Here is a 26104-nt window from a genome sequence, read left to right as displayed (position 1 = left end):
ATCGCTGTCTTTATTCTTTGATATATAACCTTTCTTTTTTCTTTAATATTTTAAAGTTGAGTTAGTCTTCATTCACACAGTGATCCAGGTTGCTCTGTATTGGAAACTTGGAGTCATCAATATTTACGACTTCATGGGCTGCTGTGTTTTTGCCAAGTTAGCAATTATTGTGATTTTTCCTCTCAGGCAGTGATAGAGTTACTGACTGATGCTTGACAAAACCTGGGTGTGAGGAGGTTTGGGATACAAGGGGAATTAGAAACATGCTGGATTTAGTTTCTCAGACCCCTTATGCTTCAATGCCTCGTGCAGCACACTGGGTTTGTACTGTTACTGATCAGTAAATGTAATTTCTGATCAACTACCTTTATAGAAATATAGCTATATTACTTTTGTTGCCCTGCTGGACCTTTAGCCTCAGCAAAGAGAAAAATAAACATACATTTGCTTGACAAGAGTGAGACCAAAGCCATGGTCTAGGTAATGATGAGTATTAATGCATGTATTATTTGTGTTATGAATCCAGCTGCTCTTTCTTGTCATAAGGACATTATTTTCCATAAGAGCTCCATTGGCAGTCCTGGTGTCTGCTGAGATTCATCCTAAGTATGATTAATTTTCATTATGTTTCTGTCTAGTTCATAATGGGGCATGGAGCATTCTGACTCGTGCAGTTATTTAGTGTTTCAAAATAAAAGGTATGAAATGCAATGCAGATGTTACAGCAAGTCAGTCTCTATTTCGATGTCTGCCAGAAGAGAAGGCAATGATGAATGATGGTAGAAAGTTAGGGTGCTAAAAAAGTTGTCAACAGAAGTATTGTCAGTGATCTTTAAGGTAACTGGAACCAAGGGACTGCAAATTGTGCAGGGGGCAGAGGTAGGTGAGGGAAGGAGTACCAGAGACCTCAGGAGCAGCGATTTGTGTGTTGGGGTGGAATAACCAGTGTACTGTCTCATTCTAATAACATTAAGTCAGCATAAGCTTTCTCTGTAGGTAGGCTAACGGGGTAGTAGTGCAGGTTTAAGAGAAAAGGAGCGTGTAGGGCTTCTGATTGAGTCTTGAAGCATATAAAAAAATGAGTCTACATCTTAGCTCAGCTGTTCTTCATTGAGTTAAACCTGAAATGAGATCCACTGCATTGAAGCCATTATCTGCTAAGCTTATCCATTGTTTATAACGGAAATTTAAGGGACATAAGGGGCTTTTAAAGATAATACCATTGGGTTAACACACTGTATAGTATTATCATGCTTTAGAAGGATGCTTCCTGGTCTGATTTTATGATACTGCAGTTAAATGAAAATGAGTTAGCCTGCCAGCTTCCCTGAATTGGGTTTCCTTTTTTTTATTTTTTTTATTTTATGCTTTTAAAAAGAATGCCTTCTCAAAAGCAAGCAGCATCTGCCTCATGGTAACTTCTGCAGTGGATGCTAAAGAAAACTAGGTGTTCCTATCCAACAAAGAAATGAGGTCACCCAGGGCAAAGCAAATTCATGCTGTTGAATTATTACATGGCATTATTTTCATTAGCAGAGTCTGAGCTACACGGTGCTCTACTTTAAGCTTTGCTAAAGACAAGATACGTCGGGAAGTCATAAATATTTTCAGTTTCAGGTTTAAAGGGATCCAGGTTCAGTGCCTGCCACTAGAAGTCTGGTCTCAGTCTGCATCTCTGCCATCACAGGTCAGTGCAGTAGCCCACCAAAGATCTTCAGTGGCACTCAGCCTCCTGTTTGGATTGTTGCCCACTTCCCAGACTTAACCTTTTAGTTTCAAAGATATTGTGCTGAATCTACCTGCCTTGTGGGCAGCTGTGTTGACCCTGAAAAAATCAGGCGGCTTCCTCTAGAAGATCACAATCTCTGCACCTTGATCCATGTGATGCATGCAAAAGAGTGAAACATTACTGTTGCTTTGCGTTCCTATTGATTCGATGAATAAATAATAGGCTCCTTGTAATGATGAAGTGGTAACTGTAGTTTCCTTAAGGGTGTAAGTGCCAAGCTAAATATTTAAACCCTGTGTAAATAATTGAGTATCAGTCCCTCTTCAAGGAAAGGCGATAGGGGTTATAATTTCACCTCTCCCTGAAAGATCTGCTTCTTGGTGCAATACACCCATCTGGGAACCACAAGCTATATAGGAGATTGGCTACAGTGTTTTTGTACCCAAACCAGATTTTTCTTACTTCTGCCAGTGTGTCAGCAAATCATTTTAGTGTGCTCTGACAGATAGTAGCACGGGTGGGCTGCGCTCATACTCCAAGGAATACGTTGCTAAGGTTTGAAAACCCAAATCCTTAATGCCTTGCCACTTGGCCTTTTTATTCTTTTATAGATTTTATCGACAGTGAGATAATCTGGGGGTTATGAGAGTCTCATCTTTATGAAACAAAAGGTTGCTGCAGGATTTGGGAGACCTTGGAAGGTGAAGGTTGGGACAAGTACAGAAAGGAGTAAAATCATATTTTCCACCAGGAAAAGCTGAGTTTGGCTGTGAGGAAGGAGTTAAGAGGAGAGGCAGAGCTCAGTAGAGAGCAGGATGTGGAGGAGGGTAATCTGGGAAATGGGTTTAGAGGTAAATCTCATCTAGGTCTCCAGTTATATAAGGTCTGTGGGCAGGGAGCTCTGGAAGGCAGGCTTCTTGTCTCCTTCTTTCTCTTATGATATCTCTGGGATCTCTGCGAGGAGGAGTGACACAGCATCATTGAGAAGACAAAAATGCAAGTGTCATCATCACAGGTGATTCCCCCATCTCCTGTGAGTCACTCCTCTGGCTCCCACATGCTTTTAAAGCTACATACTTCTGGACAAGGCAAGCATTAAAAAAAGGGAAAAGGCCTGGACAAGGGCTGTTTGTTTTATTGCTTTTTTTTTTTCCACCCCTCCCAGTCCTCCAGCGTTTTCTGGACTGGCACTGAGTTCTCAACAGCTGAGCCACAAAAAAAATTCCACTAAGAACTTTTTCCCTGTCAGTTTGTGGGATGTCACTTGCTGCATTTGTAGAAGGGGCTTTCTCAGGTGGTTTGCTGCCAGGTCAGGTACACTGGAGCATAAATACCATTACGAGGTTACCATTTTGCAGCACTTTGCCAAGGACAGCAAGATAGCTTATATTTTGTTGTAATGGGCATAGGAAAAAGTGTAGATCCCTCCTTAGCAATTTGTGTAAATTCTGCAAAGGAAGCAAGAGAGTTTACACCTCTGGGTAAGGAAGCGTAGTAAACCTGTAGCAGTTTGCTGTGGCAAGAAATCAGATTGTTCTTCCTAACAAAGCACTTGCCTTTGCAGCTCATTGGTTTGTGAGCTGATTTATGTGTAACGTGGGTGATAGCAGTGCTTTGGTGTCTCATGTCCTCGTGAGATGTTAATGAAGCCAGGCTGTGTTTTCCAAGATGTTTACTGTGTTAATCTGTAGAGTGAGTTCCTCTAGTGATACTGTAATGCAGGATAGATAGAGCCACTAGAGGAAGATAGATGAGAAATACTGCCAGCAGATAGTGTTTACTGATGTGTATATAAATCCCCATACTCTGGGAGTAGTTAGAGACTGGAAAACCATTCTGTTGAGATTTCTGAAATTCATCCCTTAAACAATTTCTGTCAAGTCAGGGAAGTAGATTAGAAACAGCTAAATGCATAGCTTGGTTGAGAAACTGGTGGTGAATAGTACTGAGGGGTACAAATGATGTATTTGGAAATTTTGAACTGTGGGAGTGTATAATATTCCTTTTAATAATTATAATAATTTTCATATAACTCTGAAGGATGAGTCTAATTAAAGAACAGATGTTTAAATTCTTTATCATTTTCTTCACATATACGGATGTGAAAGTCATCAGGGAAAACTGATTCACATCTAAATTCGTGTGTTGTTATTCGATCTGTGACTGCGTAGCAAGGGAAGAAGAGGTTATAAGATATTTCTTACCTTAGATGAAGCAGGCTTAATAAACCTTTAATAAGAAACAGTGGCAATTTATATAAATGCCCTGAGTTGTGAACTGAGAAGCTGTGCAGTGGGTAAGCTCTGTGAGCTTCACTTCTCTGTGGGGCAGATGTGTATATGGGCGGGGGGATGTTGCTGGAGGTGGTGAGGGGCTGCACAGTCCCACCTAAATTTGCTGGTGAACCTGAACTGGAGGTACAAACTGTTGCTCCAGATGGAACTAAGTGGCCTCGAGAAATGACTGAATGACAGAGGGACCCAGCTTTTATGTGCCAAAGGAGATAATCCTAGCACAAAGCAAGCAGAGCCTCCCGCGTGGACAGCATAAGCCTGCTCTGTGATCCTTTGAATGTGCAGAGAAAATTATGCAGTCCATGATGAAAACCTTGAAGCTATACCTGCATTGGCAATGACAGCCGAGGCATCCAGATGCAATCTAATCTGGGTTTAGCTAGTTGTACTCATACTTCAAGGAGCTTGTCTACAGGTAAAGCTATTTTTGGTTAGCTAATTTGGACAAGCTGTATGTGATCTCCCTTATGTCCCTCTTTAAAAAACAACAACAACAAACAAAAAATTTCTAAACATTTCTAGTTTAGAAATGGTGCTTAATAAATAAAACCAACACTTCTGGTGTTGGTAAACTAAAAATTACCATGCAACAGTTTCTGGGTGATGGGGTTTTCCTTTGCAGTATCTTTCCATTTTATTGCATTTTCTGATCTTCTGAGCCCTCCTGTATAAAAATCAGCTGTGATGAGTTCTCAGTAGTACCTACCTAACATGGAGCACAAGGTCTAAATGAATAGCACAGAGCAGTAGCTTAGGCAAGCTGTGGAGTCTAGTCCCTTGGATCATCTTAGGCCTTCAAAGTACAATGCTAATGATGTGTAATTTGTTTCTGAATTGGTGTTTTGGAGAGAGTAGTTGTATTACAGGAGCTGCAGGACCTCACTACTTATTCTTGCAAAGAAATGCTAAGTGGATAGATTACCTTCTGTGAAGTGCTCTCATCACTGAGTGTGCTATTGCAGCATGCCCTTCTTAGGCAAGGCTCTCGCTTTTAACACTGCACTGCTGCACTACCAATCACCTTTTCTTACATGTTGGAGTTTAACTCTAGATCTCCATATCTCCAACTTCAGGTACAGCTACAGTATGAGCAGTTTTCCTGCCAACAGCCTCTTTTCTAAGAAATACTACGTTTTCTTACTTTGAACTGCTCAGTAAAGCATATGGTGGCAAACTTGACAGATTTCTCTGTTATTCAAATGATTTATTGACTGTCAGAAATGAGCAGCCTCCTCTTAGTAATACTGAGCTCAGGAACACAATCTAGAAGCCCTTGGATAACCGATTTTACTCATGGAAGTTCTGCATGCTGTGGAAATGCAACCCTTTTTTTCCTGCATGTTCTTGACCAATGTCTTACAGGTTTACTGCTGGTGGGTGTGGAGCCCTGTCCCGCTGGGGAGAGCCACCACAGAGCCCAGTGTGGTTTTAAGATGTGTTCAGCTCCTTTACATCTTTTCATCCATGGACTATAGTGAGCAGGTTTAGATTTTTCTGATGAGCTGGGGCAGAATTTATATCCAAAATGTATGTGATGCACTCTATTCCAAGCAGGATTTATCAGGTGCTGTGCTCCTTTGCTTTTGATTGTCTGCCATTATTGTCTGTATGTGTATTTTTATGTTGCTTTGATTTGATTATTCCAGCTGATGTAGAGCTTGGAGCTTCTTTATTGCTCTGATTGCATGATGTTGTGTTTTCTCTTGCTTTAATAAGAAGCTTGCCAATTTGTTTTTCATGATTCATCTCTGTATGTCTTGAGGCTTCTTATTTTTGATGAGAATTTTGCAGCTTATGTTTTCGCAGTGTTTAGGATGAATGCTTATTAAGCTTATCATGATCCTCAGGCATCAGCTCAACAAGATACCAAAGTTTGTGCTTCATTCTTAGCATGTGAATAGTTCCCAGTGATTTTGAGGGAATTTGCTACGCGTCTTCTAATGTAGACTTAACCATATGTGAAGCACTGAACTGGGGCCTTTGTTCTTAATAGAACAGCTTCTGAAATAACTACTTACAGCTTTGGCACTGTCTCAGGAATGGTGTCTTCTTCAGTTGAGATTTGCCAGATGACTTCAGAAATCATGGGTTTGCACTCTTCTGCCATTCAAGATGTGGACTGAACAATCGGAATATATATTTTAAAGGTAAATTGTTGGACTTTCTCTTTGGTTGAAAAGCTCTGATTCTCAACAGAATGAATTTCATTCAGGTCTCAGCTCCACAGGGGCTTAGGGCTTTTGAGTGGGATCCTGAGTTGTTGAAGATGAATGTTTCCCAAAAGTGTACCCATTTTAGTGAAAGATCTTCAACTCAGAGAATTGGTTGCCAATGAGTTAGGGAGCTGGCTTGAGTATGTTTGTGCTATCATTAAACAGAAAGGCACTGAGATCAAACTTTCCAAGCATCCAGACTCTTGAACCTCAGAGATATCTTCAGAAGGGATTTTGGGGAGCAAAATGGGCATCCGAAGGGAAACTAAAGGCAAAACATCCAGGTGCACTTAACTGTGTTTCTGCCTGTGTGTAAATGTGTTTTCTCTCCATCTTAGATACAGTATCAGGTAGTTGACAAGTTTGGCATGGATATGATCTAGGAGGGACCATGTACCTCATGGGGCTAGAGATGTATGCAACTTCAAGGTGGAGCAGTGTGATCTCAGCTGAATCCACACCTCCCAAAACCATTGGTCACCAGGACAGCATGGCACATTTCCAGGTTCTCAAGTGCCTGTGCCATTATAAACACTCATGCTTGCTATACTCATGCACAAGTGTCCTCTGGCTTTGTAATAGGGTAGAAAATACTTTTCCATCCTCTGGGGGGAGCTCAAAAATTGCCTTTTTTTCTGTTGGAATGTACCCAAGTCTTTTTGTTTCTTTTTCTCTTAATAGTGAAAAGTGTTCACTGATCCCAAAATATAAAAAGTTTCTTGGAGATGTGGAAAATAAAAATCTAGGTCCAGAGTATTTTAACAACTCATACCCTAGTTATTTTACAATAATTTCCTGTCGTGTCTACTAGACAAGCAATTAGTGGTGGCATTTGTTTGTGGTTCTTTCATGTTGACAGTCAGTGTCTCAGTCAGTAGACTCGTGGGTTTCCTCTAGTTTTCTGCAGAGAATTATCAGCTAGCCAAATGCTTTTCTAGGTGCACTGAATATGCCTTTGTTTAAAAAATTGCTTATACTTCTGTAGGCAGATGTTGAATTTCTTACTGTCCTTTGTGACTTGTGAAGGCTCTGGTTTCATTTATGCTATAGAGGGAGAAAGAAAGGGAAAAAATGTAATTTACAGAGATAAAATAATTCATGTGATATAAATTTAAGGGAAATAAAGGAAAACAAAAAAGCCAGTGGCTAAATTGCCAGTTGACTGACACCAATTAGCTATATCTTCAGTAAATGAGAAACAATTCAGTGTATTGGGTTTAATTCAAATCCCCTTGGCTTGGCCTTTCTACAGATGAAGTGGTTGGAACAACCACATCACAATAGCAGTAATAAGAAAAGATGAATCAAAACAGCTCCCCCATGGCAGTTCAGGAAATGTAGGGCTGGCAGATACAAGCATACCTGAGATGTTTCTGCTGGTGGCACACAAAACATGTTCTGTGGAAGTATTCAAAATATAATTCAAACTGATGCTGCAAACATAGGCATAGTTGGGGCATCTGTGCATTTCCAGAGGTTATTTCTGTCAGCATACACTGATTTATCTGTTGTCCCCCCCAGTCTCATCCAAAATGAAACAAAGCCTCCTGGGGAAGCGTGTGGCAGCGATCAAAGGGAGGCTCCATCATAAGAATTCCAGAGCTAATGAGAAGGTGATTGTGGTTTAAATAAATACCAGCTGATTGCTGCATATGTACTGGAGGCAATGACAACTGCTAAGCTATAGCCTGCGACTTACCAGCTGGACCCAGGACTAGCCCAGGTAGCAAAATTCTGGTAGTTTAATTTGTTCAGACTTAAAGCATCCTGTTCTGATTAGCTGTCCAGTAGTCTGGACATCTTAAGTGATTCCCAACAACACTGAGGTGTTGAGATTCTGGAAGACAAAAACTATTGGAAACTACTCTTTATAATCAGCTTCAGGCCTCCTGGCATATAGGAAACTGAAGTTCAGTTGTAGGAGCACTGAAGAACTTGGGAATTAGGGCTGCTTTTTCTCTTGTTCTCCTCGTGATGCAGCTCTTTCTTTAATGGCTAGCTGCCATCAGCTTGCTGCATGCCGAAGCTGGCTAAGCAGCCTGGAAGTACTTGGTGAGCTTTAGGGTCATGCTGCCCAACTACTCTAATGAAAACTGTGGGATTTCCTTGAACTAACCCTCATTGGAATTAGAGCAGATCTGGCTGAGAAGCTTCCCAGCTTTATTTTAAGAATCAGTGGTGAGGAATCCACTGCACTTCATTGGAACTCCCTAATAAATTAATTCATTATCTTATCCCTTTATCTAGTAAGGAGAACTTCTCTAGTATCACGTCTTTCTTGCCTAAATTGTATGTCATTTATTATTAAGGAGTCCCCTGTGAGCCTTGTCATCCTGAAGGTGAGCCATCCTCTCTTTTGTATTATTTGTATCCTATCTATATAGAACTACTCAAAATATACCATCATCTATACTGTTTCTTTGCGGAGTACCATCCTTGGGAGTTATTTACTCCACAGAGCCTGAGCCAGGAATCCTTCCTCCTGTCATGCTGTTCAGACTGCTCTGAGATGAAGATACTTGGTGAGATGGGACAAATGACTTTCTTCCTAGATGTCTTCCCCATCTAGAGTTAGAACTCTTTTACACTTATGTGGAGTCCTGTCTTACATTTACAGGACAGCCTGGGTCTAGTTCTGCTGCTGTACAGTCTGGATTTTCATAGTCCAGCACAGGTCAGTCTTCTCCCCTCTCAAGTACTGCTCAATATGGAACATTTCTCTACTGAAAAAGCCTTTCCCATTCTCTGCTGTTTTTCTACCTCATTAAACACAGATAATCGATAAACAACAGTGGCACTCAGGAAGAGGCAGAGTGGCTTGGAAGTAATTGATCTCTATTCAGTCTTGGTGGAAGAAGTCATAATCCTTAGAGGTGATTTATTAGTCTTCCCATGTGTTTCTTTTTGCAGGGAACACAAAACTGCCCTAAATTTTAGGACTTGTGCATTTCAGAACATATTTGAAAACAGTTCCTTGTCTGATTAAAAATAATGAATTTGTTGCTAAGCTACAGAATATGAAAATTTTCGAACATCAAATTTCATTTCTGAGAGAAAAAAGGAGTCCTGTTTCTTCAAGCAGAGTCAATTTTCACAGTACAATCATGGGAGGAGTCTTATGCGCATACATTCTAGGCTGGGTTTTTTTTTTGCCATTTCTCAGCTCTGTTAGGGCTCAGTAGGGCTGGCCGTGTTACAGTGTTGTGGCATTTTTAATCCCATCTGCTGTAATACCAGTGTGTGGAGAAAATCCTCCTCTCAGGTGTGTCTGCATCAGAGTACATTAGTCGTGTTGGCTCTTTCTTGAGCTGGACCCGTTGGAAGGGAATTTAATGTCAGTGTGAAGTGGTGGGATGGTATGAAGGCTTTTCTGGCACTGAAAACTTATCCTTTGTGGCAATTACAGAGAGAAAGTGAAGATGTGGTAACAGAGCAGGGTGCAAGGATGGGAGTACAGGGGAAGACGAGGTGTGAGTATGGACGGCAGTGCTGGAGAATGATGTAAAAGGGTCATGAGAAGGAGAACAGAGTGCTCGGTAAAATAAAAGATTCTTCAGGAGTAAAAGTAAAAACAATTGTAAAGAAGACCTAATGTTTGCAAAATCATTACTTGCTACATGACACAACCTGGAGATCACAGGCCAGTATGTAGCTGTGTGAACTTAACCCTGGGACGAGCTTTTCTGACATGTTACGGTTCAGGCATTGTAAACAAGTGTCTGTTTGGGCACTTGAATCTGTCAGGGAACACGGGTCCTTTCTCCTGCTACATGGGCTCTCCTGCTGCCCTCTGGGGGCTGTTATCTCAGTCACTGCATTGGAAATGAGATGCATGTACAGAGCCCCCCTAGAATCATCAATGTTAGGTGAACAGCAGTGGTACAGACTGAAAGGTAGATTGTGGCCGTGCTGTTAGTAGCTGCTGTTGCAAAGAGCAGGAAAATAAACAGTCCCCCAACCTGAGAAGATCAGAAGTGATAGTTGATTTGCAGCAGGCAGGAAAGAAAGGCAAAATCAAACTCAAGAAACAGTGGTGATCTGGAGAGAAATATAGAGTCTGAGTTTGTGGGAACTGACAGGAAAAATATGAAATCTTGCAGAATAAGAAAAGAAGCTGCTCTGCAGAGGTGTGCAATCAGTTACTGGAATAGGTGAGTAAGAAGCAGTAGCTGAAACTACTTCAGTGAAATGGCTTTTTGATACTGTGCTGGATTTGTGGCTGAGCAGATGCCTTTGAGGAAAAAATGGCTGCTTTTTCCAGAAAAAAACACCCATACCCCTTTTCTTTTTGTGAAAAACAAATGTTTCATGTACATCTTTTAACACCAGAAATTCTGCCAAGAAAACTTCAAACATTTTTTCTGTGGCAACTCAAGGCGAAACAACTAAATTTTTTCTTCCTTTCTTTCTTGTTTTCTGTGAGAATAATGACCAGTGTCACTGCTGACTCTTAGAAAGAAGGATGAGCAGGTTGCATCTCTGCAGAGAGCAGCTCCTTCCTGCTGATGGGCTGCTGCTGTGAGGAGGTAGAGAAGATAATTTGTGGAACTGAAACTCTGACTGTCATGAAGACCGGTGGCTCAAATGTTCCTTGTCAAACTGACAAGCTCTGTTTGAAAGACAAGCAATGTTAAAGGCTTCTGCAAAATTCGACAGGGTAGCTGTCCCTAAATCACTGGAGAGCAAATTGAGATAAAAAAAAATCTGTGCTAGCTTATTAGCATAGAATCATAGAATGACTTGGGATGGGAGAGACCCCAAGGATTATCAAGTTCCAACCCCATTGCCACAGGCAGGGCCACCAACCTCCAGATCTGGGATAAACCAGGTTGCCCAGGCCTCTATCCAACGTGGTCTTCAACACCTCCAGGGATGGGGCATCCGCAGCCACTCTGGGCAGCCTGCTCCAGCACCTCACTTCTCTCTCTGTGAAGAACTTTCCCCTGAACATCCAATCTAAACCTTCCCTCCTTGAGCTTAAAACCATTCTCCCTTGTCCTATCACTGTCTACCCTTGTAAAAAGTTGATTCTCCTCCTGTTTGTAATCTCCTCTAAAATACTGGAAGGCTGCAGTGAGGTCTCCTCGCAGCCTTCTCTTCCCCAGGCTGAACAATCCCAGCTCCCTCAGCCTGTCTTTGTATGGGACGTGCTCCAGCCCTCTGATCACGTTCATGGCCCTCCTCTGGACCCTATCCAGTAGCTCTGCATCTTTCCTATATTGGAGCCCCAGACCTGTATGCAGTACTCCAGATGGGGCCTCACGAGGGCAGAGCAGAGAGGGGCAATCACCTCGCTGACCCTGCTGGCCACCCCTCTTCTGATGGAGCCCAGGACACCATTGGCCTTTGAACTGCAAGAACACACTGCTGGCTCATGGTCCAATTTTCATCCACCAGGACCCGTAGGTCCTTCTCCACAGGGCTGCTCTAAGGCGTACTTCTTCCAGTCTGTGTACATATCTGGGGTTACTCCAACAAAAATGTAATACCTTGTACTTCGCTATGTTGAGCCACATTTGGTTCACATAGGCCCACCTGTGTTAGCATCTCCTGGGAGTGTGAAGTAGTAGAGTAACAGAGGTGGAAAGGAGAGGTTAAGGGACCTTGGGAAAGGGTCTTTTCCACCCCCAGCTCCAAGCACACTCAGCATTGGATTCAGAGCAGATTGTACTCCAATCGGATCTTGAAAATCTCCAAAGTGGCACAGTGCAAATCTAAGAGAGGATGTAGTCGTGTGCAATGCCAGGGCTACTCTTTGCCAGCCATGTGCTTCCTGCAAAAAAGCAAATACTCCATCCACTATGGGGTGTGTTTTAGATAACTCTGATGGCAGCCACAGAAGCAAAGAAATAATAGTAATGCTTAGTGTTAAAACTGGTTTCTTTATAAAAAAGAAACTTGAGAAGAGGTTGAACAGGTTGTGGATTAAACTCGAGACTGACAGAATAAAACAGCTAGAAAAAGAACTATTGTAAAGTGGAAAAATTCTGCCTATTGGTTGATGGAGCGCATTAGAACTGGAGAAGAGTATATTTCCAATGAAGGAAAATTCCTGACAAAATCCACAATGTCTTTCTCAGCTATAGCTGGCAAAAGTCAACTAGTGACAAGCGAAGGAAGATGATTAAGAGGTACGTGAGGGCAGTAGCCTCCAATCTTTTTTCATAGGTTCATAAGGTTGGAAAGGACCTACGAGATCATCTAGTCCAACCATCCTCCTGTCACTATCCCTACCCAACTACTCAATCAAATCCCTCAGCACCTCATCTAAACGCTTCTTGAACAGCGCTAGGGATGGTGCCTCACCCACCTCCCTAGGCAGGCCATCCCAGTGCCTGACCACTCTTGCAGGAAAAAAAATGTTTCCTCAGCTCTCATCTCAATCTTCCCCGGCGCAACTTGTGGCCATTCCCTCTCGTCCTGTCGTTATTTATCAGGGAGAAGAGGCCCACCCCCTCCTCACCACAACCCCCCTTCAGGAAGTGGTAGAGTGCAATAAGGTCTCCTCTGAGCCTCCTCTTCTCCAGACTGAACAATCCCAGCTCCCTCAGCCGCTCCTCGTAAGACTTGTGCTCCAGGCCCCTCACCAGTTTTGTTGCCCTTCTCTGAACACGCTCCAGGGCCTCAATGTCCTTCTTGTAGTGAGGGGCCCAAAACTGAACACAGTACTCGAGGTGCGGCCGTACCAGCGCTGAGTACAGGGGGATGATCACCTCCCTGCTCCTGCTGGCTACACTATTTCTAATACAGGTCAGGATGCTGTTGGCCTTCTTAGCCACCTGGGCACACTGCCGGCAACTTCCTAGGCCAGCAACCCAGAGCCCCACTGCAGCCAGGCAGGGGCTCAGCAGGCTGCTGTGGAGATGTGGAAATATTTCAAATATTCTGGTTTTGTTGGCCCCTTCTACTGGACCAAAGTACTATTTTTGTTTTATTTCCATATGAAGCACATGAATATAAATGAGCCCTGGTCTATCTATGCTGGTCTGTTGGGACTCTGTACCCAGAAGTCTGATCAAATTAACTTGGAGCATTTTAGCACACGAGTGTGTTGGGTTCTGCTCATTTAAATTTTACATAAATTGAAGCACCGAATCATAATTTGGCAGATGAGCATCAAGAAAACTAGAGAAGTAGATTTACCATGAACCAGCAAAAGCTGGCAGCTGCAGTCTCATCCTGGGACTCAGATGAGAGCTTTGTGGGAAGAAAAGGAAGCCCAGGTCCCCACAAGCGTTAGGGGTGCACAGACCAACCTCTGAACTCTGCAGGCAGAACAGAGATAGGAGGAGATGGATGTGATCAGTGACACTGCCCATGTTTGCTACCAACCCTGAGAAGTCAAAGCAGCACACAGGCTGTGAGCTCTGCATGTGCCAGAGCCACAGCTACTTATATTTTGAATGTGCTACCAGGTTTTGTCAATTCTGTTTAATCTTTTGGACAATGGACTTGTGAGTCATCAGGGCTGGTAAGGGGGGGACAGAGATCTTTCCTTCCTCAGGCTGTTTGCCACCTGTACACTGCGTGTAAGGTGCTGCAGCCAGACCTGAGGACCTCAGGGCACAGCAGCTCGTGGTGATGCCACGCTGCTTTGGTGGGGTACCAGAGCTGGTTTGCTGATGCTTCATTTACTCTTTGTTAGATTTAGACCCATCACTGGGTTCTTGGGGTACGGATCTGAACAGTGATATGTCCTCTAGGAAGGACCTTTGCAATTTTTCTGTACCAGGCTGTATGATACAACAGATGAGAAGCATCAACTTGTCAGTTCAGCCACCAGGTATCAAACTGACTGACAGCTTGGGGAAGCTGCAGCTACACTGAATTGTCCCTTGGGGGAGCTTTGATATGTTCTTTTGCTGCAGGCATTGTTGTAAGGAGTGGGCACCTCCATTTGTACTCCTGTGTCGGACAGTGGCACAGAAAGGCCAGGAACGCGCAGAGAAGATGGCGACCTCTGGCTCAGCACAGATCTGGAGAGGGAGAAGTCAATTTTCGTAACTGCCTGCAGGGTTGGGAATGCAAGCGTATGAGAGAATGCCAGCATGTCCCTTCTCTGAGCATTTTTGCTATTCCATTTGGAATTGTTCAATTACATGACTAAGTTTTTCTAACCACCAGCAAGGGAAACTCATCCCTTCAGAAATCATCAGAAAAACAATAGTAGTAACCCTTTGGAGCCTTCAGAGCACTGAACAAATGGTAGCTAATGAATCAGGCTGTGCTGCTTCTCCTGCCCCAGCCCTAGCAATAAATGCTCCAGGATTAGAAACTTGCTGACACGAGTGCTGTGAGTGCCTGAGGCTTAGGACATGGTGGCTCCCGAGCTGTTGCCTTCGTGGTGCTGATAGATAAAAAAAAAGATAATGTTGTCAGCAGATATGATTGGAATATGTGCAGGGCTCATCCATCAAAGAATAATATCAATTTATCCTGTTGGAAGAAACTGAGCTGTTATTGCTATCTCAGAAAGTTGTAATTAAGTCTTAATTTTCTGGTAAACGTAGGTTGGTCTTCATCAGAGTGACTTGATGGCTCTGATGCTTACCAATTCTATGGCCTTCTCTGGGACCAGAAAAGGGAGAAACCAGCATGGGGAGGGACAGCAACCACAACTGACCAGGTAATTGAATTTCATTAATTATTTTTATTGTATAATAAAAAAATATATTGTATAATAATAATTTGTATACGTTCTTTCACAGAAGCAGACTGGGAGGCAGATGTTGGCCTCCCAGCGCTCTGATCCGTGTTCTGGCCGGTGGTGGGATCCCGGCCTATCGCCGCCGTCGCCGTCGGGGCCACCTCTTGCCGGGTGGGAGGAATTCCTGGGGGCTGCTGCTGGTCTTCATCTTCAGGGGCCGCCGGGGCCCCCCAGGAGAGTGGTCCCTGCCCTGGGGGAAGGGGCCTGCTGATGCCACCTGCTCCACTTCCCCCTCTGAGGGCGCAGTGTTGGTGGTGGGGTGCCTGGGACCCCCACGGAGGTCAGCAGGGAGCTCCTCAGTGCTGGGGCCTGCAGGGCTGGTGGAGCGGCCTGGGCCAGAGGCAGGAGGCCCCTGCTGGGCAGCGGTGGGGCTGGGGGTGGCTGCAGGTCTCTCTTCCTCCCCAGCAGCAGCGTGGCTGTTGTGGTGGTCCAGCTGCCAGCAGAGAACTGGGCCGTACAGTGCTGCAGTGGTGGTAATGAGCCTCCTCACAAATCTTTCTGTATGGGTCTTCAGACTTGGCTGCAGCCTCTGCACCAAGACTGCCTCATCCAGCCCATACGTGCAGAGGCAGAGGTGAATGAGGCTCTGAAAGAATTGCAGAATCCACCACCTGCTCTCGGACATGGCCCTGAGCTCCACATTGACCCAATGGAACAATGGTCTGAGGTCTCGGTGCTCATGGAAGAAGGCAGCCCAGACCTCAGGAGGGAATTTGTTTTCCGGGCTGATAAACACTGGCTCTGCAGGCCCCTGCTCATCCTGCTGGCCAGAAGCTGAGTGTGCTGCAGGCTGATGGATGGCATACTCAAGGTAATCATAGTCTGACCTCACCGAGTACCAGATGGTCCTGATCTCATGCCCGCATATAACACAGCTTGGTTTTTTACTGGCCCACCAGACTGCACAGCCAAAGCAGAGCTGATGTAGACAGGGGGCTACGTAGGCAACATCGTCCCGGTCCTGCCTGCAGATGGGGCAGATCCATGGCATTGGCTCCTCCATGGCCCCAAGCTGTGCTTTGAGCTGGAGAGACCGGAAGTCAGGAGGCTGCTCCCATCACTGACGCTGCAGCAACGGCAGAAGGTTTTACAAACTGCAAAAGAGTGAGAGAGAGAGGCCACGGTCACTCTGTATCCCCTAGGCAGGCAGCAGTGATGCCCGGGTCCCTGAGCTGCAAACCCTCCCAGCCCCTGCTCCCCTCTGGCCCCCCTAGGGCCGTGTCCCTGCACTGCTCACCTCTGCTGCCACAAGCGCACTTGGCAGAGCCCCGGCTGCCTGAGCCACGCAGGGCCGGGGAAACACTGGCGATGCTGTGGGCTGGGCACACAGAAGTGCTGCCGGCAGCTCCACAGCACGACCCAACAAAGTCCTCGTACGGTGCTCCAAGTGTCGCCAACTAGCTCGACCGGGTTCCAGACACGAGTCCACGCTGCACTCCAGCGGTGCCCCAATGTATAGGCGAGTGTCACGGAGGTCACAGTGGTCTCTCGCTGATGTCACAATCCCTTCCTTGGTCGGTGACCTCACCGTTCATGGCTGCATGTAATTGGGCACCAGCCTGGGCCTATGTCACTCTCCCTCTTTCACTGTGATAGATTTGGGAAAATAAAAACTGCACTTTTACTGTCATCTCCACAACGACCTATCTTCTGGAATCTCTTGACACTTTACGTAACTTAGACAGACATCTTTGTTTTGCCTGTTCATTTTTGGATGTGGAGCAGTTTGATGGCAGGGTGTACGTCAGGCTTGCTTTCTATCCCAAGAACACATATCACAGCCGGTTCTTTGCTGGCACTTTCCTGTGCAACCTACTCTACGAGATTGTTTTAGCAGAGGGCTGGACCGGATGATGTGCAGATCAGACTAGCTTCATGTTCTCTGTTGATCTGGTGTTGTGGTTTTATGATTCTTGTTATCGGTGTTTAATTTATTCTATCGGTATTTACTTTATTTGGTTTTCTGGTACACGCAGGTTGGTCTTCATCAGAGTGTCTCGATGGCTCTGGTGCTTTCAGAGCATCTGGGCCAGGAGCTCTTGGGACACTGAAGAAAAATGGGAAAAATTACCTCAGTTTTTCGGTGCTGAGGTGCGGGTTTTAATTATGACACAGCTGTTTAGTTGATAATTTTTATTATTTTGACAGCAGTCTGTATGTAAGAGATGAAACGTGCCCAAGTTGAAATCCACAGCTGTGGGAATCGCTGGGAAAGCCACTCTTCACTGTCCATCTGCCTTCCTTTGTGAGGTGACTGGGGAAACCACCTTCTGTCCAGCCAATAGCTGTAGGCAGGACTGCATGAAACCCTATGGGCAGCAGAAAACCCTGGGATTGTTGTAGCAGAGGGCTGGACTGGATGGTCTGCAGAGGTTTCTTCTGACCCCTGAGATTTCTCGATTCTTTGATTCCTGACGTGGTTTGAATGAAAACACAGTGTGCTGGAGGTTACGGTGCTGCTATGCCACATCCGTGTGAAGAAGCGGTCCTGGCCAGAGCCTGCTCACCCCATGGCCCTGGAGGAATCGCTGGGTTTGTGGCAGTTCCCCCTCTGCCACGGCAGTGCCGTCAGAGCTGTTCACAGCAACATCTGAAGATCTTACCTGTCTTTTTGGAGGCACCTGTGATGCACTGGTTGTTGTCTCATGTTCTGTTTTTTCTGATCGCCTCTTGTTGTTCTTTTCTCTTCCTCTCCCCAGGACGGAGCAGATTGTCAGTTGCAGTACTTCATGGCAGGTGCCAAAGAACTGCCAAACTGTTGTCAGTGATAATGGTTTTGTTGTGATATGGAGATTATTTCATTTCTTTCCCCACAGTTGAGGCTGATGTTTGCTGTGAAATCCTGAGGCACAGCCTGAGGGGACCACTGGGGGGGAATGAAAAGACAGAACTGAGTTTTACATCCATCTTTAATCTCGTTTATTGAAGCTTTTTGTGGCTTGAAGGACTTACTGTGTAATTACAGCAAGATTAAATGCTTGGGGTACTGAACTGTTATTAAACAGGCAATACCTAAATGCTACCAAAAGTACATAACATCATTTATTTCTACTCTTCCTCACTTTTTTTCTCTACTGATTGCTCATATGTATAAATAGCATAGCATGTTATTGCATCTCTAAGATTTCTTTGCTGCAGCTGGAGTAGATGAATGGAAAGGCTTACCCTTGTAAACACTGTAGTCATGACTTACAGGCTCTTTCCAGGAGGAGTAATTCCCTTGACTGCAGAAATGCAGTGAAGAATTTACGTTGGCCAAAACAAAGCTCATCTGGCTGTGCCAGACCGCTACCTGTGTGCTCATAGCCCTCATTTAAGTATTCCCCTGATGTCCCTTAATATGAATAAGTGATGTTGAGAAAGAGAAATATCGCTTAAGGTAATTATTATATTGTGCTCTCGGGGATTTAGCAATGGGTTTTTAGCTACATGCTGTTTGAATTTTCAATTGGGACAAGAGGGAAGGGTGGGGTAATAGGAGGAAATTATATTTTAATGGGGGTGGGTTGGTCAGTGAATTATTTCCCAGCTGTTAATACTTGACAGATTTGGAGCTCAGAGCTAAACTTGAAATGTATAGAGGCAGGGTTGGCATCAGAGACATTCAGCATGTCTTTCCAGCTGCTCACGTGGCAGTCATTCAGGTGACCCAGGTCCTTGTTGCAGTGTGATGGGCTTAATTGTGCCCTGCTGGGTACAATGGATTTCTTATCCTCCCTTACTCCAGCCTCTTCTAGGAGTGGCATGAGGAAGGAGGTTTAGAAGGAGGAAGATGCACAGTTGTGTGCATTGCAGAAGATTCTCTGGCCCATTCGCTGGCTTGACAGTTCTGGGAGAAAGAGGAGGAAAGACAGCAAACAGCTGCTCCTTTTGCCATGTCTTCATCATGGAACAAATCAGAATAGCTTCATCTTCTGTGTTGATCTAATTCATTATTTTCTTATAACAAGGGCAACAAAGGCAGAAGAAAGAAAAATTTTGCATCCTTAAAGTAGATTAGTTAATTATTAGTGGCCAGGAGCTGTCAGTACGAGAGGATGCTGAAGACTGGATTTTATATTCGAAGAACATGAGGCCCGTCCTGTATGTGTTGGTGCTCACGCTTGTTTTGTTGGTACTGTCATGCGTGACCGGCTGTTTTCTTATTGTGGAGATAAATGTGTAATTCTGTAGCCTTCCCTGGGACCAGAGAAGTGAGAAACCATAGTGGGTAGGGGACAGCAAACATTACTGACCAACTGTGTTTCTTTTATTTTTTCAATATATTACATAGTATAAAAATAATATTGTATTGTTCTTTCTCAGAAGCAGACTGGGAGGCAGATGTTGGCCTCCCAGCGCTCTGAGCCGTGTTCTGGCTGGTGGGATCCCGGCCTATCGCCGCCGTCGCCATTGGGGCCGCCTCTCGTGGGGTGGGAGGGATTCCTGGGGGCTGCTGCTGGCCTTCATCTTCGGGGGCCGCCGGGGCACCCAGGAGAGTGGTCCCTGCCCTGGGGGAAGGGGCCCGCTGCCGCCTGCCCTGCTTCCTCCTCTGTGGGCGCAGTGTTGGTGGTGCGGTGCCCGGGACCCCCACAGAGGTCAGCAGGGAGCTCCTCAGTGCTGGGGCATGCAGGGCTGGTGGAGCGGCCTGGGCCAGAGGCAGGAGGCCCCTGCTGGGCAGCGGTGGGGCTGGGGGCGGCTGCAGGTCTCTCTTCCTCCCCAGCAGCAGCGTGGCTGTTGTAGTGGTCCAGCTGCCAGCGGAGAACTGGGCCGTACAGTGCTGCAGTGGTGGTAATGAGCCTCCTCACAAATCTTTCTGTATGGTTCCAAAGATTTCGCTGCAGCTTCTGCACCAAGACTGCCTCATCCAGCCCATACGTGCAGAGGCAGATGTGAACGAGGGTTTGCAATGATAGCAGAATCCACCACCTGCTCTCGGACATGGCCCTGAACTCTCTATCGAGCCACTGGAACAAGGGTCTGAGGTCTCGTTGCTCACAGAAGAAGGCAGCCCAGACCTCAGGAGGGAAGTTGTTCTCCGGGGTGACGAACACCGGCTCTGCAGGCCACTGCTCATCCTGCAGAACAGAAGCAGAGCGTGCGTTGGGCTGATGGATGGCATACTCAAGGTAATCATTGTCTGACCTCACCGAGTAACGGATGGTACTGATCTCATGCCCACATATAGCACAGCTCATATTTTTCTCCACGCACCCGACTGCACAGCCAAAGCAGAGCTGATGTAGACAGGGGGCTACGTAGGCCACTTCGTCCCGGTCCTGCCCACAGATGGGGCAGATCCATGGCGTTGGCTCCTCCATGGACGCGAGCTGTGCTTTGAGGTGGAGAGACCCGAAGTCAGGAGGCTGCTCCCCTCACTGACGCTGCAGCAACGGCAGAAGGTTTTACAAACTGCAAAAGAGTGAGAGAGAGAGGCCGCGGTCACTCTGTATCCCCTAGGCAGGCAACAGTGATGCCCGGGTCCCTGAGCTGCAAACCCTCCCAGCCCCTGCTCCCCTCTGGCCCCCCTAGGGCCGTGTCCCCGCACTGCTCACCTCTGCTGCCACAAGCGCACTTGGCAGAGCCCCGGCTGCCTGAGCCACGCAGGGCCGGGGAAACACTGGCGATGCTGTGGGCTGGGCACACAGAAGTGCTGCCGGCAGCTCCACAGCACGACCCAACAAAGTCCTCGTACGGTGCTCCAAGTGTCGCCAACTAGCTCGACCGGGTTCCAGACATGAGTCCACACTGCACTCTCCCGGTGCCCCAGTGTATAGGCGAGTGTCACGGAGGTCACAGTGGTCTCTCGCTGATGTCACAATCCCTTCCTTGGTCGGTGACCTCACAGTTCATGGCTGCATGTAATTGGGCACCAGCCTGGGCCTATGTCACCCTCCCTCTTTCACTGTGATAGATTTGGGAAAATAAAAATTGCACTTTTACTGTCATCTCCACAACGACCTATCTTCTGGAATCTCTTGACACTTTACGTAACTTAGACAGACATTTTTGGATGTGGAGCAGTTTGATGGCAGGGTGTACGTCAGGCTTGCTTTCTATCCCAAGCACACATATCACAGCAGGTTCTTTGCTGGCACTTTCCTGTGCAACCTACTCTACAAGATTGTTTTAGCAGAGGGCTGGACCGGATGATGTGCAGATCAGACTAGCTTCATGTTCTCTGTTGATCTGGTGTTGTGGTTTTATGATTCTTGTTATCGGTGTTTAATTTATTCTATCGGTATTTAGTTTAGTCGGTTTTCTGGTACACGCAGGTTGGTCTTCATCAGTGTCTCGATGGCTCTGGTGCTTTCAGAGCATCTGGGCCAGGAGCTCTTGGGACACTGAAGAAAAATGGGAAAAATTACCTCAGTTTTTCGGTGCTGAGGTGTGGGTTTGAATTACGACACAGCTGTTTAGTTGATAATTTTTATTATTTTGACAGCAGTCTGTGTGTAAGGGATGAAACATGCCCAAGTTGACGTCCATAGCTGTGGGAATCGCTGGGAAAGCCACTCTTCACTGTCCATCTGCCTTCCTTTGTGAGGTGACTGGGGAAACCACCTTCTGTCCAGCCAATAGCTGTAGGCAGGACTGCATGAAACCCTATGGGCAGCAGAAAACCCTGGGATTGTTGTAGCAGAGGGCTGGACTGGATGGTCTGCAGAGGTTTCTTCTGACCCCTGAGATTTCTCGATTCTTTGATTCCTGACGTGGTTTGAATGAAAACACAGTGTGCTGGAGGTTACGGTGCTGCTATGCCACATCCGTGTGAAGAAGCGGTCCTGGCCAGAGCCTGCTCACCCCATGGCCCTGGAGGAATCGCTGGGTTTGTGGCAGTTCCCCCTCTGCCACGGCAGTGCCGTCAGAGCTGTTCACAGCAATGTCTGAAGATTTTACCTGTCTTTTGGGGGCCACCTGTGATGTTGTCCCACGTTCCGTTTTGCATTCACACTGCTAGGTGTGGCATGAGGAAGGAGGTGAAGAAGGTGGAAGGAGCAGGGTTGTTTACATTGCAGAGGAGAAGGGACAGCAAACAGCTGCTCCTTTTGCTAAATCTTCAGCAAGGAACAATTCAGACTAACTTCATGGTCTGCGTTGATCTGGTGTCATGGTTTTATGATTTCTACTGTCGGTATTCCGTATCATAAAGTCATGTGTGGCACCGGGAGTTAAGAGTTATTGCTCTAAGTCTGTGAACTGATGGATTTGTGGGTACCTGGCTCTCAGAGGAGAAGAAGAACTCCGTACTCCAGAGGACTTTGCGTTCCCATTGTCCTCTCAGAGGGAAAGATAAAACCGCACACAAGTCCCGAGCTTTCCACTTTTGCTGTTCATCCCAGCCGTGGAGGTTCCCGTGCCGTCTCGCCTTCAGCTATAGCGTTAAGCCTTCGGTTTTGAACACTGCCTTTCTCTCATTTGATGTGTTACTTCAATTCCAATTATGTGTTATTTTGCATTCTGATCTCTTCTTTAGCGAACTAGTTTTCCTTGTCAGATCCTTGCTGCTGCTTTGCTTTTAGGCCCATCTCCCTGCCCTCTTCCATTTCTCCATTCCCAGGGCATGGTTCCCTGGGTCCGCCTCCTATTAGACACGGAACTGGGCCGAACCAGCTTGTAAACGGTTGACATCTGGTATCATAACAGCAACAAATGCAGCAGCAAGAACAAAGATTGAATCTTTTAAGAAGAAAGTTGTTAGTGGCATTTAGCTCAGAATACGAGAGGAGGCCGAGGACTGGATTATTATTAGAAGAACGTTGAGGTCCATGTAGTGTGGGCTGGGGCCGACACTAGTTTGATTGGCTCTGTCATGACCGGCTATTTTCTGATTGTGGAGATAAACGTGTGATTCCATGGCCTTCCCTGGGACCAGAAAAGGGAAAACCAGCATGGGGAGGGACAGCAACCACAACTGACCAACTATATTTATTTTTTTCATATACTATTAAATGTACTATTAAAGAATAGCAATAATAAAATATTCTATCTAATATTCTATATGTTCTTTCACAGAAGCAGACTGAGAGGCAGATGTTGGCCTCCCAGCGCTCTGAGCCGTGTTCTGGCCGGTGGTGGGATCCCGGCCTATCATCGTCGTCGCCGTCGGGGCCACCTCTTGCCGGGTGGGAGGGATTCCTGGGGGCTGCTGCTGGCCTTCCTCTTCCGGGGCCGCCGGGGTCCCCCAGGAAAGCGGTCCCTGCCCTGGGGGAAGGGGCCCGCTGCCGCCACCTGCTCCACATCTCCCTCTGAGGGCGCAGTGTTGGTGGTGGGGTGCCCGGGACCCCCACGGAGGTCAGCAGGGAGCTCCTCAGTGCTGGGGCATGCAGGGCTGGTGGAGCGGCCTGGGCCAGAGGCAGGAGGCCCCTGCTGGGCAGCGGTGGGGCTGGGGGCGGCTGCAGGTCTCTCTTCCTCCCCAGCAGCAGCATGGCTGTTGAGGTCCAGCTGCTGGCGGAGTTCTGGGTCGTACATTGCCACAGCGACAGTAATGAGCCTCCTCACAAAGCTCTCGGTGCGGTTCTGTAGAAATGGCTGCAGCTTCTGCACCAAGACTGCCTCGTCCAGCCCATACGTGCAGATGCAGACCAGAACACTTGTTTGCCTGCGGAGCAACTCCCACCACGTGTTCTCAGAAGGGTCTGCAACCTCAAAATAGACCCACTCAAGCAGTGGGCTGAGGTCAGCATGCTCTTGGAAAAACTGAACCCAGACCTCAGGAGGGAAGTTGTTCTCTGGGGCGACGAGTGCAAACTCTACAGGATCCTGTTCCTCCTGCTGGCCAGACGCTGAGCGTTCTGTGGGCTGTATGATGGCATACTCGAGATAATCGTCGTGTGACCTCACGGAAAATCGGATGGTCCTGATCTCATGCCCGCATATAGAACAGCTTGTTTTTTTCTTGGCCCACCAGACTGCACAGCCAAAGCAGAGCTGATGTAGACAGGGGGTTACGTAGGCAACATCGTCCCGGTTCTGCCCACAGATGGGGCAGATCCATGGTGATGGCCTCTCCATGGCCCTGGGCTGTGCTTTGAGGTGGGGAGAGCCGAGATCAGAAGGCTGCTCCCGTCACTGATGCTGCAGCAAGGGCAGAAGGTGTCACAGACTGCGAAAGAGTGAGAGAGAGAGAGGCCGCGGTCACTCTGTATCCCCTAGGCAGGCAGCAGTGATGCCCGGGTCCCTGAGCTGCAAACCCTCCCAGCCCCTGCTTCCCTCTGGCCCCCCTAGGGCCGTGTCCCTGCACAGCTCACCTCTGCTGCCACAAGCGCACTTGGCAGAGCCCCGGCTGCCTGAGCCACGCAGGGCCGGGGAAACACTGGCAATGCTGTGGGCTGGGCACACAGAAGTGCTGCCGGCAGCTCCACAGCACGACCCAACAAAGTCCTCGTACGGTGCTCCAAGTCTCGCCAACTAGCTCGAACGGGTTCCAGACACGAGTCCACACTGCACTCTCCCGGTGCCCCCAATGTATAGGCGAGTGTCACGGAGGTCACAGTGGTCTCTCGTTGATGTCACAATCCCTTCCTTGGTCGGTGACCTCACCGTTCATGGCTACATGTAATTGGGCACCAGCCTGGGCCTATGTCACCCTCCCTCTTTCACTGTGATAGATTTGGGGAAATAAAAATTGCACTTTTACTGTCATCTCCACAACGACCTATCTTCTGGAATCTCTTGACACTTTACGTAACTTAGACAGACATCATTGTTTTGCCTGTTCATTTTTGGATGTGGAGCAGTTTGATGGCAGGGTGTACGTCAGGCTTGCTTTCTATCCCAAGAACACATATCACAGCCGGTTCTTTGCTGGCGCTTTCCTGTGCAACCTACTCTACGAGATTGTTTTAGCAGAGGGCTGGACCGGATGATGTGCAGATCAGACTAGCTTCATGTTCTCTGTTGATCCGGTGTTGTGGTTTTATGATTCTTGTTATCGGTGTTTAATTTATTCTATCGGTATTTACTTTATTTGGTTTTCTGGTACACGCAGGTTGGTCTTCATCAGAGTGTCTCGATGGCTCTGGTGCTTTCAGAGCATCTGGGCCAGGAGCTCTTGGGACACTGAAGAAAAATGGGAAAAATTACCTCAGTTTTTCAGTGCTGAGGTGCGGGTTTTAATTATGACACAGCTGTTTAGTTGATAATTTTTATTATTTTGACAGCAGTCTGTGTGTAAGGGATGAAACGTGCCCAAGTTGAAGTCCACAGCTGTGGGAATCGCTGGGAAAGCCACTCTTCACTGTCCATCTGCCTTCCTTTGTGAGGTGACTGGGGGAACCACCTTCTGTCCAGCCAATAGCTGTAGGCAGGACTGCATGAAACCCTATGGGCAGCAGAAAACCCTGGGATTGTTGTAGCAGAGGGCTGGACTGGATGGTCTGCAGAGGTTTCTTCTGACCCCTGAGATTTCTCGATTCTTTGATTCCTGACGTGGTTTGAATGAAAACACAGTGTGCTGGAGGTTACGGTGCTGCTATGCCACATCCGTGTGAAGAAGCGGTCCTGGCCAGAGCCTGCTCACCCCATGGCCCTGGAGGAATCGCTGGGTTTGTTCATAAGTTCATAAGTTCATAAGGTTGGAAAGGACCTATAAGATCATCTAGTCCAACCATCCTCCTATCACTATCTCTACCCAACTACTAAATTAAGTCCTTTAGCACCTCATCTAAACGCTTCTTGAACAGCGCTAGGGATGGTGCCTCACCCACCTCCCTAGGCAGGCCATTCCAGTGCCTGACCACTCTTTCAGAAAAGAAGTGCTTCCTCAGGTCTAATCTAAATCTTCCCCGGCGCAACTTGTGGCCATTCCCTCTCGTCCTGTAATTACTTATCAGGGAGAAGAGGCCCACCCCCTCCTCACCACAACCCCCCTTCAGGAAGTGGGAGAGTGCAATAAGGTCTCCTCTGAGCCTCCTCTTCTCCAGACTGAACAATCCCAGCTCCCTCAGCCGCTCCTCATAAGACTTGTGCTCCAGGCCCCTCCCCAGTTTTGTTGCCCTTCTCTGAACACGCTCCAGGGCCTCAATGTCCTTCTTGTAGTGAGGGGCCCAAAACTGAACACAGTACTCGAGGTGCGGCCGTACCAGAGCTGAGTACAGGGGGATGATCACCTCCCTGCTCCTGCTGGCTACACTATTTCTAATACAGGCCAGGATGCTGTTGGCCTTCTTAGCCACCTGGG

The 26104-nt window shown here is 46.9% G+C and overlaps 1 protein-coding gene across 1 annotated transcript in view; it reads left to right on the top strand.

Annotated features, from left to right (window-relative positions):
- Positions 1 to 26104, top strand: part of LOC136055478 (acid-sensing ion channel 2) — a 425551-nt gene that overhangs the window by 140165 nt on the left and 259282 nt on the right. The gene's annotated exons all lie outside the window — the stretch shown is intronic.

Source organism: Cyrtonyx montezumae, unplaced genomic scaffold (genome assembly GCF_038088225.1).
Source record: "Cyrtonyx montezumae isolate F1298 unplaced genomic scaffold, pur_monq_1.0 scaffold_43, whole genome shotgun sequence".
NCBI lineage: Eukaryota > Metazoa > Chordata > Aves > Galliformes > Odontophoridae > Cyrtonyx > Cyrtonyx montezumae.
Note: the sequence above shows the minus strand (reverse complement) of the source record. Positions and strands in the feature narration are given on the sequence as shown.